Source organism: Nelumbo lutea, chromosome 1 (assembly GCF_056320005.1).
Source record: "Nelumbo lutea isolate HS-2025 chromosome 1, American lotus-T2T, whole genome shotgun sequence".
Classification (NCBI taxonomy): Eukaryota; Viridiplantae; Streptophyta; class Magnoliopsida; order Proteales; family Nelumbonaceae; genus Nelumbo; species Nelumbo lutea.
The window spans coordinates 70,722,458-70,738,760 of NC_142684.1; positions in this window are offsets into that span (position 1 = coordinate 70,722,458).

Genomic DNA, 16,303 nt, shown 5'->3' on the forward strand with positions numbered 1-16,303 from the left:
GTCAAGCTCACCCTGGAGATTCTTGTTAGTAGCCCGCTGGTCGAGGGCGTCGACACGATGGATGTGCATCTAGAGAACCATGACATGGATGGCGGAATTCACCTGTCGATAGAAGTAAAGATCAGAGGAAAGTGGAGAGGGGCAAAACGAGAGAAGAAAAAGGAAAGGAGTCACCACCATGCAATGGGCACAGACGAACGTGGTGAGGTCCCCGGGCTTCAAATTCCCCCACTGAGTGACCTCATCGTTAGTAATCACCTTCCGGCTCCTCCGGCGAGCCACGAGGTAATCGTTTACCCCTTCCTATTTCCCCACTGGGAACCGGGAGTAAGGGCGTGGCTGGAGGGGATTACAGGGAGCCTCCCTCGGCTGATGGAGCTCATCCCCTCCGAGGCTAATCCCACTAGTTCCCTTGGGTGGGGGCACTAGAGTCTCAGGCGAAGGAGAGGGCAAAACAGGCTCAGTAGACCCGAACTTAGTACTTCTCGAAGGGGGGGTCTGGTCGGGGCACGTCCTCTTTGCATGGTGCCTCTGGCTGCTCGAGAGAAGGCGGCGTGAATCGGCACTGGACATGATGGCTACCAAGAAGAGCATCAGTGTTAGTCCAACAAGAATGAAATATATGCATGCGAATGTGGGTACGACATCGTTACAGAAACCACATGACCTAGAAAGACAACCTACCCGGGCTCAGGCCAGCCTGCACGAGCTTCTCCTCGGCCAAGTAGTTCGAGCAAAGGAAGCCTACCGATGCCCAAAACAACATCGTTTTCCAAATTTTGGGGTCCAGCTCGGCCCCGGGGTCCTGGATGTCGCCCCTCCAAGCAGTTGGGAAGGGCCACCCCTCAGGGTTACGAACCACAAAGTAATCCCACTTCCAGGTGGGAATCTTATTCGGCAGCTCGTATAAGAGCTTATAGCTGTGACGGGGAGAGAGATAGTAAAAGCGCCTCTCCGAAGGAACCCCAGGAGCAGCATTTTTTATACAAAGAATAGAAGCAAAAATATCAAGGTCCAAAGGAAGGCAGTACTCATAACAGAGATATAGTCCCAACCTTGTTTCGAATGGCATTGGGATGAAGCTGGTCAATGGTGACGTTAAAGTGATTTAACACCTCCGCTATCAAGGGGTGCAGGGGGAGACGCAAGCCATCCTCGAGTTGTTCTTGGAAGATTACTATGTCATTGGGACCATGCTCCCAAGGGAAGTTGCCAGTAGGGAGGCTGTAAACCAAGTCCCTAGGGAGGCAAAAGTAGCGGATTAGAGACCTGAGTCTCTCCGCAGTCATCAAAGAAGGGCCAAAGGTATCAAGCTCCCTCTCCCTAGAAGTAGGTGCTACGTCCCTGAAGGCCTCCCGAGCCTCCGGGATCTGCTCCCAGGCTCCCCTCGAGCTCGAGGGAGCCTCGTCGTCCTGGCTATCGCCCCTGTGATAAGTGTGGTATGGGTACCCAAACATGGCTGACGGCGATTGGAACTCACCAGAAGAGACAGAATGAAGCAAACTGAGGAATTCGGGTAGACTAGGTGAAGTGCATGACCTCAGAATCCGAAGACAGCAAGATGGTGTGGGAGAAGGTGAGGCCCAAGGGCCCCCCCTATTTATAGTCTCCACCCTTCCAAGTTGACGGTCCGGATCAAGGCAAACCCAACGGTCTGTGGGCGCCCTGACCACACACCTTCTGAAAACCGAAGGAGATTGGCGGCACATCTTCTGTAATTAAGGTAGTCGTAGCCACACGACGTTTGGAGTTAAAAGCCACCTCAACACATTTTCAGAATTCGAAAAGTTAGGAAAGTCAAGAAATCTATTGATTCCCGCAAATGCATTTAATGTGGGCAGTCAGTCAAGTTTGAATTTCGGTCAAATCAGTCCATCGCACTTCATAAACTCCCCGCGCTAAGGCAGTACACTTAGTCCGAGGAGTGGGGGGCAATTGATGAAGGATGATTTGACCCAAATGAAGCGGTGACACGTGGACACTGACTTGGCATGAGCGACAGTTCAACGTTGAAGTGTAGCGCGACCAAGTGACGGGCTTACGAAGCAGTCCGCTATGTTGCAGCTCACGAAGGGAAAAGTTCACCGCGATGCGAACCCTGGGCTCCCCGAGCTACCTTTGAAGAGATACTCTGAGGCAATTCTAGCTCACGAGCTAAAGTCATTAGCTCGCCCGAGCTCCCAAGCAGACAAGCCATCCCCAGGACCAATTCTACTAAGGTTAGCTCTGGAGCGTTCCAAGCTTGCTACAAAATAGCTCGCGAATGAACTGTGTGTGCACTCCCCAGGAAGCTTCCGATTGACAGACCATACCGGTCAGACTACGCCATATCCCTTACTGATGGTGCAGCCCAGTCCTTTCGACAGTCTGCATCCGCATCTCTGAGCAGGCAAAGGCGTGCCTACCACTTTGGAAACGTGTCACTCACCCGGGCGAGGCGTACACCACAACGGCCACCTGCGCAGCCCTGGCAGGAGCCCGGTGGCAGTTATGCCCTACCTGACGTGAGTGTCCCTATAAAAGCCATCCCGGCAGAGGAGAAACTCTCTCTCGAAACCTCTAATCTCTTGAATATAGTGAGAGCGCTATCTCAACTCTTAGCCTTCGTCTCCTTTTACTTCTCCTCTAGAGTACTAACTTAAGCATCAGAGTATCTCCACCAGGTAAACCCCCCGGAGATTCTTCTTCTTTACCATCTCAGGTACCTTCCAGGAGCCACGTGAGCGCTAGCTAGGAGTGACCGGATTGCGCCACATTAGAAACCATTCCCAAAAAGGCAAATTTTCTTGAACCTTAGTCATTTTTGTGTACCATAACGTTCTTATTTAATCCCTTTCTCCTTTAGAGAAGGCGGAAAGGAACCATTGCTTTCTTCTAGCTTGTGAATTAAAATATATTCATAAAAAGATATCTATCAAATTTCTTCTTTCTCAATTTATAAGATATTTATCTCAAGGTTAGTCTCGGTTGGTTCATAAGATTTTACCAAGGGTGGAATTGTCTTTATTAGAATCTCATATGCAAGGTTCAAAGTATCATAAATGCTAAGTGTATCGGAAAGACAATTTTAAGAGATATATCGGGATACACCTTGGATAGGTATGTGTATTGGAGAAAATTGAGATACACATAGAAACATTATAAATATTTCAATAAATTATAAAAATATATCAATAACACTAGATATAAGACCTCAATGAGGTATATATACATTAAATTAATATATTTTAATGGTTTTATGAAGAAATATATTGTAGTATTTATAATTTCATTAAAAAAACATATGCTTAACTATAATTTATAAATTATAATTCTTAAGTTTTATGGGATGGGAAAAACCCAACTCTCCTATCGAACCATAAAACATGCATTGTACCCATGCTTCCTGGAATATGTAGTGTTAAAGTGAAATCTTTAATTAATCTTTAGCCCATGTAGTACATAAAATTTTGTTTAACCAACATCCCTTTTTATCATGTAGAGTACGGATTTGGTTCAAGTACATCTTCAATTGGTTTTTGGATATGATAGATCATCCGTAGAATTATAATATATTCAATCATTCTGATCAAATGATAAAATATAATTAATTATTATTTATTTTTAATTCTAAAAATATGAAATAAAAAAATAATTATTAAAGAAGAAATTTCAATTGCTCTATGGATATGATAGACCATCCAACGAATTATAATTCATTCAATCATTGTGATCGAATGATAAAATATTATTAATTATTAGTTATTTTTTAATTGTAAAAATATAAAAATAAAAAAAATATATATTAAAGTAGAAATTTTAATTTCTCTGTGGATATGATAGATAAATCCATAGATTTAAAACATATTAAGTCTTTATAGGCAAAGAAAAAAAAATGCATTTTCATTTTTTGTTAATTTATATTTTCCCCAAATATCTTCATGAAATTTTCATAGATATACTCATAACATAATAATTGTGATTTTGAATGTTTGTCATGGTCCATTTTTCTAGTAATTGGACTTCTTTCCATAAGATTGGTTTTGGAATAGTAACATTATTTCTTGCATTAGTCTGGAATAGAGTCGTCATTCCCTTTACTCCTGTTATACACGTATTAGGACATATGTTGTTCAAGTTTTAAAATACACTTAATAAACTAGGGAGACATTTTCAGATTCTGGCTTCATATCGAAGCCTTGAGTTTGGATTCTTAAGGTTAAGGCTCTATAGATTCCTAGATCTAATAATGAAACAATAAAATTGGGGAATGCATTGAAATATATAAGTCCTTAATGTAAGCTTCCTTCAATTACTCTTATTAAGGAGTTTATGTCTAGAATCCCTTAGACAAGCTAGTGCAACTGTCTAAAGTCCCAGTGTTTTATGGCTACCTATATAAGCCCAAAATGAATAAAGTTGCAACCAAATTTATTTATAAGTGTTACGGTCTAATATGGAAATCTTTGCATTCATTTCCTAATGCTATTATTCTTTCTATAGTTCTTATATTGAAGTGATTTTTCTATGCTATTATAATTAATTTCTTTCATATTTTTTTATGAACTAAGGTTTAGTAAGAATGAAACTAGAACTACCTTCTTCATATGATCTCTCTTTGTTAGGTAAAGTTAAAAAATTTGTTCATGGTACTTCTTCTCCAATTCACCATTATGGTCAATCAGTATCCAATGGTCTTCTTACTAGTCTTTATGACCTATTACGACTTTGACCTAGGTTCAAGGGTTCTAATCTTATTGGATAGTCAAGGTTCTAGTCTAACAGTATTCTGATCAGTTTTAATTCTTAGTTAATAAGATATTTGTTGCCTGAAGAGGAATGGATTTGATACCGAATTTACATAAGTGAATTCTAAAACTGAATAGTAAAGTGAACATTAAAGTATTTGTTGAAACTTGAGTGATCCCTGCAAAAGTGAACAATAAAGTCAACTGAACATATGATTATGTACTTAAGTTTTAACTTTTATGACCTACATGGAACTCAGGGCAAGTATTTGTTTTATATAATACATATAATTCAGACTGTTGTGTTGTTTCTATGGTGAAGAGGAGAATCTGAATCATCTATTATTCCTTCAGTGTAATGAAGCCAGGCAAATTTGGAATGATACTAGCTTTGAAGGTTTAAGGCCCAACCCTGGAGAGTTCCTTGTTGTATGGTGGGACAGAGTGATGGCTATTAAAACCACAAACAAGTGGTTTTATGAAACATTTGGAAAAAAAGGAATCTTAAACTTTTTCAAAACAACTCACCTTATTGTAGAAAAAATGAAAACGGAGTTCTGGATAGAGGATGGGAACATCCGGATTGAGGTTTTCTAAAAGTTAACTATGATGATTCAAAAAATTAGGAAAGTAAGTGCACAATTAGTGTGATTGTTAGAGATGACCATGGCAAAACGATCTGGGTTAGTTGTCGAGATATTGGTGAGTTTTCATCTAATGAAGCTGAAGCTTGGGTTGCCCTCGAAGCCCATACTATTGTTGCCAAGTTCCCCAGGTAAGGGTGGCAAATGGGTGGGGTGGGTTGGGTTAGGTAAGGATTGAATACCAACCCGCCCATATTGACCCACCAACCCACCATGACCCATTATCAATCCTTGTTAAAGGGTCATAACCCATCCTAACCCTAACCCATCCATATTGACCCACTTAATCCATTCATATTGACCCTTAACCACCCTCACCCATACTAACCAACCTACCATCACCTATAAATACAAAAATGGGTCGGCACGACCCATATACCCAAAATAATAACTTTTGAGAGAATAATCTCTCTCAAGATTGCCACATGACAAAAACAAGTCAGGTTAACTTGTATACTCGAAAATGCAAAAATTGTAGATAAATGCTGAAAATAATAGAAAATTACAGAAAATGCAAAAATACTAAAAAAATTTCAAAAAATAAGAAATATACAAAAATACTAGAAAATTACGAAAAATGAAAGAAGATACTAAAAATTGTAGAAAATTCAGAACTTTTGTAGAAAAAAATTAGAAAATATGCAAAAATATCAAAAAATTGTAGAAAATGCATAAAAACACCAGAAAATGCAAATATTATGCAGAAAATCACTAAAAATGATAAAAAATGCAAAAAAAATACAAAAATGCAGACAATAGCAAAAAATGCATAACTTTTATAAAAGTGCTTTTGCGAAAGTACTTTTATAAAAGTACTTCCATAAAAGTGCTTTCATAAAAGTGCTTTCATAAAAGTGCTTTCATAAAAGTACTTTCATAAAAGTGCCTTTGTAAAAGCACTTTGATAAAGTGCTTTATGCTTTCATAAAAGTACTTTTATAGAAGTGCTTTTATGCTTTCATAAAAGTACTTTCACAAAAGTGCTAATTGGCCTTGCTGGAAATTCTCTATACTTGTATCAGTTTCTTGAATGAATGAAATATTCTTGAAGCCTTAAAAAGAAGTCTTCGCGTCCACATGAACCCTCCTTGAAACTTTAGAAGATTCATCAGTGAATGTTGGAGATTTATATAAGTAACAATCTTGAGCTTTTCTACGTGCATGTCTTGAGAGATGCGAATTTTGTGGCTGATCATCTTGCCAATCTTGGTCATAGAATGTTTGTTTTCAATTATGTTGTTTTTATTCCAAGTTAGTCTTTATTTGTTCGTTTGATGCATGGGGCCTTTGCTTTAAGCGTCTTGGTAATGTTTAGTTAGTTTGTCTATTTGGTTAGTTTTTGTGTTTGTTTTGTGTTCTTGTCTTGTTCCAAGAACTATATAAAAATATATATAATATATAAATTATAAGTTAAAAGTCATAAAATATAAATTATAATTTAAAAGGTACAAGTTATCAGTAAAAGGATCCACTAAAAAAACATCACAGACACATTTGATTCCCTTTTTACAATTTTCCATAAAACATGTAGCTAAGTACGTAGGGGAGTGAGTACTAGCTCCCAAGTGATGTTTTTTTTTTTTTTTTTTTTTTTTTTTTTTTTTTTTCTGGTTCCTCCTATCTTCAAAAGAACTTCTCTTGCATTTGATAGCAAAAAATCTGCTTTGAAACCCATACAAAAAAGCTTACGTAAACCTCTTACTATTGCCCAGAGCTCAGTTGTTGCGGGTGATCTTGCCATGCATGGTTTTCCTTCTACAATGAGAAGAGGAGACCTGTGTGAGAACATAAAGAGTCTAGTGGATGCAGTTTGTGTGGAGGTGCTCCATGAACCATCCACTAAGATGATTGGAAGATCTGAGCGAAGAACTTGATGCAAGTCCTAATCTGTTTGTAGTTGGTTTGAATGCGATTTATGAAGCTCACAGTGTCTTTAATGGAGCAGTAGTTATCGGCCCTGCGCAAGATCTATATAGGGTCTGGTTTCCCACTATTAAAGTTTTGATAATTTCTTGCATCCCATATAATTTTGAAGATTGCACAAACTTTTGCAAGATAATTGTACTTTAAAGATTTATTCTGTATATGATTATTGTGGTGCCACCACCATTCTATCAAATCCTCTTGACTAGAGTTCAAAAAGGCCTCCAGCACGAGTTTGACTTGGGCCTGCATCCAAACAACCCTTGAGAGAGGGCATTCCAAGAAGAAGTGTTCTTGGGTTTTTGGAGATTCCTTACAAAAAGTACACCAGGTGTCTTCTCTTCTTTTGTAGATCTATATTTATGTTTTTGTTCGAACAACTTTATAGAGGAACTTCCACATGAAAATCTGACATCTATAGGAGCATGGACTCATCCATATTCTAGACTATCTTACTTTACTTGTCTGAATTTGTAATGTGGTTACTAGGAGAGAATGATAAACCGAATTCACAGAGAATTCTCCATTCTTCGAGTCTTTATAGAGAAGACTATGGGGTTGTTGTGAAGTCCTTAGGGGGATGGTAAGGATTGCTTTGACACTTCTATCATCAAAAGAGTTGTAAAGGAGATCAACATTCCAAGTTAATTTTTTTTTGTGATAAACTCACATGCTTTTAGATGTAGAGGTTCTAAGCTCTCAACTCTCCTAGTTGGGGTATTATTCTCTAGCTAAGGGACCCAGGGTTCCAGGAATGCTGAGATAGATCTCTCATCTCCAAGCTTCCAAAAAAAAAGAGATTTTAGCTCAATTTTTAGTTTGATGATACTCTTCCACCATCCTGAATCTGAGGCTTTAACTTTCAAGTCGAATAAACAATTTCCTTTGACATATTTTGCTTCTAGTTGTCGAGCCCAAAGACTGTCCTTGAGATTTAGAAATCTCCAGATTGACTTCAGCAGTAGAGCTTTATTCATCAAGGAGAATCTCCTTATCCCTAGCCCTCCCAGGGTTTTGGGGGAGCATATTGTATTTCATTTTGTGTTGCAATTTGTAGCTCTGTTGGATCTTCCTAACCACCAATTTTTTTTTTTTGTTTGCAGTCATGGGAATGTAACTTGTTTGCATGATGTACAAAGGGATAGTTTGGGTGACTGCTTTGATAAGTGTGGCGTGGCCAGCTTGGGAAAGGGTTTTTTCGTGCCAGAGCTCTATCTTCTAGGAGATACTTTTAGTAAGATGTGTGTGGGTGTTCCTCTTTCCACCTTCTCCTTCTGTTAACCAAGTCAGAGCTATAACTTATTATTTTCATTTTTATTACTTTGCTCAGTAGCTTTTGGTGGATTTTGTGCATATTTTTGCTAAACATAACCCCAGATTTTGCAAAGTTTATGTGTTGTCCCAAGATTTGCTAAAATAACCTGAGCATGGCTTTGATGTGATGAAAAGATTCAGGGCCAACTTTGCAGAATATGAAGTAATCATTTGCAAATAAAGGATGGGTGATGGGCTTTGAATTTCTTGCAAGTTTGATTCCCTAGAGTTTTGAGAGACTTTTTGCTCTATGTAGCAGGGTTGAGAGAGTTTTCATACCAATAATGAAAAGGTAGGGAGAGGAGTCTCCCTATCTTAAACCTCTTTTGGTGGTAAGCAACTTGTAGGAAAACCCATTGAGCTTTATTGAGAAGGACGGGGTAGAAATGCATTGCCAGATTAGCGCACACCATGCTGCTGGGAAGCCCATTTTTTCATAGTTTCTATGTGGAACCTCCAACCCATTCTATCGAAGGCTTTGGCCATATCAATTTCCAAAGCTGCCCATTTCCTTTTTCCCCTCTGAGTTCTTAGCTTGTGGATAATTTCTTTGGCTAGGATGATGTTATTTGTAATGCTCCTACCTTTGATAAAAGTTTCCTGATTTTGTTGGACTAGAGCTGGAAGCAGGGGTTTCATTCTATTAGCCATGACATTTGCTAGGATTTTGTAAAGTACATTGCTCAGGCTAATTGGTCTAAAGTGTTTTGCTTTTTCTACTCCTCTCTTTTTTGGTATGAAGGCAAGGTTGGTATGGTTCAGCTGCTTTAGCAGTTTTTTGGAGTGAAAGAAGCTTTAGATCATATTTGTGATGTCATCACCAACCAAATTCCAGTAGTGCTGGAAAAAGAAGGCTATGTAGCCATCTGGGCCTGGGGCTTTGTGAGGGTTCATTTGGAATAAGGCTTTCTGAACTTCTTTTTGAGGGGGTGTTAGGAGATATTGACTCTCTTCAACAGAGATCTGGTTGAAATGGAGCCCTTCTAGGAGGGTTGGGTCAAAATTTTCTTCAAGCCCTGAACTACTTAGGAAATGGTTTTTAAGGAGGTTTGCTATGGCATTTGGATTAGTGGCCCAATTGTCTTAGTTTTCTTTTAGACATTTGACTGCATACCATCTCCTTCTGGATTTTGTTTGATGGTGAAAGAATTTTGTATTTCTGTCCCCTTTTGAGGGCCATAGTTCTCTGGATTTCAGCCTCCATAATTGCTCATCAACAAGGAGCCACTGGTTGTACTTGGCTTCCAGATCAACTAGCTTACTATTTTCTTCTTGGTTTGATTGAGCTAGTAGAATTTCTTTCTCCAGTTTTGCTAAGTTTTTGTTTATATCACCATAGGTAGTCTTATTCCAGGCTTTGAGGTGGTTCTTTAGGGATTGGAGCCTAGTTGCAATTGAAAGGACTCTGGAACCATCAATTGCTTGGTTCCAATTTTCTGCTACTATATTGTCACAACCCTTGTGATGAACCCACATTGGGGAGTGACCAGAGTTTATAGCTGGTAAAATTGATAATTTGGTTTCTAGGAACCAAGTTAAGCACTCCACACTAGCAAGGCCTCTATCTAGTATTTCTTAAACCTCCTTTTTCCCTTGTTGTTTATTTGTCCAAGTGAAATAGGGTCCTGAGTATCCTAGATCTGAGAGAGCAAAATAGTAAATCAGGTCTCTGAGGTGCTGAGATGTTCTAATTCTGTTACTAGGTCTAGCATAGTCCTTCGAATAGACCATGTCACTTAGATACCCCAAGAACAACCAAGGAGTCCCTTTTAGATATGATTTTGAAGTTATAAGTTGTTCCTAGAAAGCAGGTCTATCCCCATGACCAGGATTTCCATATAGGAGGAGTATGTTCTAAGGGACTGCTGATGTACTACTAATCCCAGTTAACTCTATAAACCTCTATGAGTTGTCGACTACTGTAGTATTTAGGTTGTTCTTCCAAGCACACAGTAGTCATCCACTCAGGCCCATTGATCTTACAGTTTTGAAATTATAATACCCCAGGGATTTCGAGCACTTCATAGCCTCTTCATATGACATCTTTGTCTCAACAAGAAATAGGATGCTAGGATTTTGTAACTTACACCATCTCCTAATAGTTCTTTGTAATTCCTTGCTTTTCCCTCCCCTTACATTCCAAGCCAAGATTTTCATATTGTCTAGCACTGAGTTTAAATAGTAAGCCAAGTAGATTAAGTCCAAGTAATCTGAAGTAGAGAAGTGCATATTTATTTGAATAAATATAATGTATAACAAAGAATAAAAATAAATGAATACCTGAATTACAAGAGTTGTTAAGGATGCAACCCCTTGCTGTTGCTCTGTCTAGAGAATGTCCCAAGCTTCTATCGATGATGAATCCTCTAGGCATGTGAGTTTGCCTAGGTTCCTTTTAAAGTGGTCCAAATCTTGGTCATGCATAATCAATGAACTTTGATGGATCGACAGGAGATCTAGGGTGCTAGAGCTGGTGGTGGAGTTCATTTCAAAGGAAACATTGTTGGATGCTCTCATTTCTTGTATGCATTTTCTTAGGGATGCAACGGATTGTAGGCAAATTAATTTCTCAAGAGTTGGGCCAAAGTTTAGGGAGTTATTTGACATAGCTTTGGAATCTAAATGGTCTTTCAACGAGGATTGATATCTAAAGGGTCTGCCTCTCATTCTCGAACCCGTAGTGGAATTAATTATGTCATATCCACCTGTTGCAGTCAAATATATTTTAAACTGCTCGAGCCCGAAATAATCATTTCTTGCTTTTACTGTTTCCGAGTTGCATTGTTACTTGACACGGCTCGCTTCCGTTTTCATGACTCACTAGGCTCACTGTGACTCGCTTTCACTACCCACTCCTTTCCTTTGTTGTAGTTTCTTGCCGGTGGTTGAAAATCCTCTATTGTTCCTTGTTGCTTCTTGATGAGCTCATCCTCCGAGTCTTCTTTTGAGCTCTGATCACCTCTTACAATCTGAAGTTGCTTGCATACAGTTGTAGTCTCTTGAGATTTCCTCTGGGTTGGGAAGATGAATGGCTTCTTCGGCTTGTGTTCTGCCTACAACCATTCTCTTAGTTCATCCAATTTTCTCTCTTCCAACTCAAGAAGGATTTCACGTAGTGGTGTTGCTTTTGGAAGAATCTAACATTTTTTCCAGTTGTGACCTACTAACCTGCAATAGATATATAGTTTTGTGAGGTTTTCAAAAGTAAACCTGACCTAGACTAGGTTATTCTTATTGTTCAGAAAGAATCCCCTTGGTAATGGCTTTATGAGGTCGATTTTTACATGTAGCATTACCATGCATCATCGAGTAGGCTTCCTAGGTTCTGTCTGCATTGACCTCTAGAACTCTCCCTACTGTAGAGGCAAAAAGCTTGCAATGGTGGTCGGAGATGTAGTTCTTATGGGTGTTGTGCATTTGAAGCCATATTTTTTGGAACCACAACCTAATATTCTCTCCTGTGGTTCTATCTTGGCAGACCACTACCAGCATCTAGCTCCCACGGATGAACCACAGGCATCCATTTAGAATTTTCAACAAGTCTTTTTTTTTGTTCAAAAATGAACATCCAACCACTACTATCATCATTGCCAACTTCTATCGGGTACGTCGGATTCCATGCATGTTTAATAAATGCTTGGTCGTTCTTTATAGAAACTTTAATGCGAGAAAATATTCTTCCTCTTAATGTCTTGTTAACCACCTCTATTGCTTCTCGTACCAGTTCCACTTTGATTTCTAAGTGGAGACTGACAATGGATGCATACTTTTCTAGCTCCTTACTAGATTTATAATGTACTGGGTCGTGATAGGTGGGTTTTTCTTCTCCATTATTTTCTTTGAGTCATGTGAGTCTTTAGTCATTTTAGAAGGGAACTTATCTCGAACTTGCAATAGCAGAATGTTACACGAGTTAATGGGAAGACATTAAGGATGGTGGTGAAACAACACCTAAGTGCAAGAAGTAGAGGGAGTGTGAGGGTTAAGGAAGGGATCAACAACTAATACAAGTTCTTATCAAGTATTTAAATTGTTATAAAGATTGTGACATGTAATTGTAATCAGTTTGCTCATATAATAAAACATATTATATTAAATGAAAAACTATAATGACATTCAACTATATTAAGAATACTACTTTATCTAAAAAGTCATTTTTCACATAGTGATATAATATTATAATATTAATAAAAATGAATACCTCATTCTAATTTATATTTTATAAGATAGTGACATTATAACTTATAAATTATATATTATAATTTATAACTTATATCATATAAGTTATAAGATATAATATATAAACTAAGCAAATTTTCATTTTCCCCACTTTATAAAATTTTTCACTTGTCATACATATAATATTCATCTTATATTTTTAATAAATTCTCTCACTTGTCATTATTCTCAATTATAAAAATCAATAAAAAATTATAAGATAATGAAATTAAAAGATTTGATATCATGTTATAATTTATAAGATATAAGATGCTTATCTATATTATATAAATCAAATACTTGCCTTAATGTCCATAAATGCCATATGAATTAAATCACTTAATTTATATTACATCATATAAATTAAGTTTTTATTCTTATACTTTTATTTTGCACATATGCATAAGACATATTATTATTTTAGTATTAAATAATATCGATACTTGTCTAGTTTTGATATATATTATAAAAGCTAAATTAAAATACATATTATATAATGTTAATACTTTTTTTTATCATTTTATTTTTCTCTTACACATATGCACAACATATGACTTTATATTCATACATTATATAAGTTATAAGATATAAGACATAAATTATAAGATATATTTTAAGTTATAAGATTTAAAATATAATTTATAAACAAATTAACTCTTTAAATTATTAGTGATATAAAAAATTGATACATATCGTACGATATGTATTGATACCTTTTAATATTACTTATAAGATATGACATATAATATATTTTTAACCTTATTTATAAGATATAAAATATAACGTATAAGTTATAAGATATAACATTTAATCTTTAGTCCTCTCAGTTTAGAGAATCAATTATATTAGAAAAATTAGCTTGTAAATAAAAGTAAGTTTAATAAATAAGGTTGATGATAAAGTGGCAACTGATTTTTACCATTAAAGATTGAAATTTTTTTCTTCTACTATTAAAAGTAGATGTTCTATATGTGAAAATTATATTTCAATAAGTTTTTTTTATGTCCTAATAATTGAAATTTTAATAATAAATTATTATTTCATATCTTTATAAGTCTAAGTATCCGTTTGATAACACTTTTTAGATGTTAGACATTTAAAAAATTTGCTTTTTAAACATCGAACACATTTGGGTTTGCATCTAAATATATGATCTGAAATCATTTTTGAAATATGAAATTGAGAGACATTGGTTTGTCACTTCAAAAGTTAAAATACATTTAAAGTATTTTTGAAAAGACATGCTTATTTGGCATATTTCTCTCAAATGAGAAAAGACTTATCACATCGCTAGTAACAAATCTTCATTCTAAGTGTGTTATTGATCTCATAACTCCATCTTAATGCTTGTTTTCTTTGTCTAAAATTTCATAAAATCCATTTGCTTTTTATTATCTCCATTAGCTGCATTACTTGAGTTTTATTTTTTTCTATTGTTAGGATTTTTATTTGCATTTTGACTAGTGAATGCATAACTGGCAATGATCGGCGATGAGGGTGAGTGTAAAAGGTATTATTTTGCTAATTGTTAAATATTTTTATTGCTTTATGAAATTTATTTATATTTTTTAATATTATTTTGATTTTAATAAATTATTTTTAATTTTTTTTATAATCTTTATTCATATTAATTATTAAATATTTTATTAATGCTAACTGAAATAAAATTACCAAAATTGTAAAATAAAACAATTCTAGATGTTAAAGAATTAATCAAACACAAACAACCTTATCTATTCAGAGCCTCTAAAAATATAAAAACATCTATGCTTTTTTTTTTATAGATTTTAGAGACAAACGTAGTCTTGCATTAAACCTAATGAAAGTTTCTCTTCATAGTAATAATATTATAATTTTGTCTTCAATATCAATGTCAACACAAATTTCGTGTATTTTGATTAACACAAAATATGAAGACAATTTAGAAAAATGAATTTATAATTAAGAAAATACAAGGGACTTGAACTTTCTTTCAAATATAGTGAAGAATAAGGTTGTTGGTGTGTTTTTCGTGCTTCTTAAAGTGTTGATATAGATTTCGTTGAATTTAGTATTTCTAAAGAGTTGATGTAGATTTTTCTTCACTTCGGGCTTCGTGCTTGATCTTGATATTGAAGTTTTTCATTTTTTCTTCTACTTTGATATTGAAGTTGTTGGAGTTTGCAAGAACTTGTCGTTGCTTGCAATCCTTAAGTCTTGGTGTGTGATAGTTTCTTGCAATGTGAGTGTAAAAATGAAGCTTCTTTCTTCCTAGGTAAGGCTATTTATAGGCTAGGATTGAGATTACCGCCTCAACTCACTTTTCTAACCAATACCATGTAAGTGGGGTGTTAGATTAAGATTAACTCCCATACATGAACCATTACATAGGATTTAATATTTTGCCAATGAAACCACCCCATTATAATAGGACATGGGTCATATTGGACTTAGTACACTTAGATCCTCCACTAAGTCATATTTATGTAGATTTGGGCCTTGAACCCATGGAGGCCCATATTAACTTGTGAAGGCTACCATGTAAATTAAGCTCACTTTTTTGGCTTAAAAATTCATGTGTCTATAAATGCCCTCTCAAGGATGAGGTAATGGAGCTCTGTACAGTGTTGATGCTGATTTTCATATTGAATAATTGTTTGACTTGACCATTTATGAAGAATTTCGTATAGCTCACAAGCTTAAAGGAGATGTTGCATGTTAGCCTTTATTCCAAAGTAATGGATTGAAGTTTCTGAATTATGATGCATGTGGGATTCGAGTTTGGCTTTAACCAGTCAAGCCCATGCCACACCATCCGAACCTCTTGCAACTTTGCATTCGTACAGTGTTGATGTCCTCGACACTATCGATTTCTATGTTGAATGATTGTTTGACTTAACAATTGAAGAAGACTTGCGCATAACTCATGAACCTTGAGGAGATGATGCATATTAGGCTTTATCCCAAAATAATGAACTGAAAATTATAAATTGTAGTGCATGTAGTTACTCCTTGCTATATAGCGCTCAACATCTACATATATTAAGCTTTGGATAATTTCTCGAGACAACTCGAACCTTGCTTTTAGTTTGATCATGACACTACAACAAAATCAGTATATAGCGGCGGATTTTTTAATGACACTAGGAAAAATGCCACTATATACTCGTTTTCAAGCGGTGAGTAGTGAGGGCCGTTGCCATAAGTGTGGTTTTGTATAGTGGCGGATGCTTATTTGCTGCTGGAGCTGCCCTTATACATCCAAAAACAAAAAAATAAAAATAAAAATAAAAAAATAAAAATAAAAAATAAAAAAGCCCGCTAAAATTTGTCTCTCGCACAAAGAGAACCCCATTCCCTCGTCTTCCCTTAAACCACACTAGAAAAACCCCTCAAACTTTTCTCTTTTCAACCCTCTCTCCCTCATCTCTCGCATTTCCTTTCTTCAGCAGCTGAGAGTAATTGAACTGAAACTAAGTCATTGATTTCTCTCTCCCC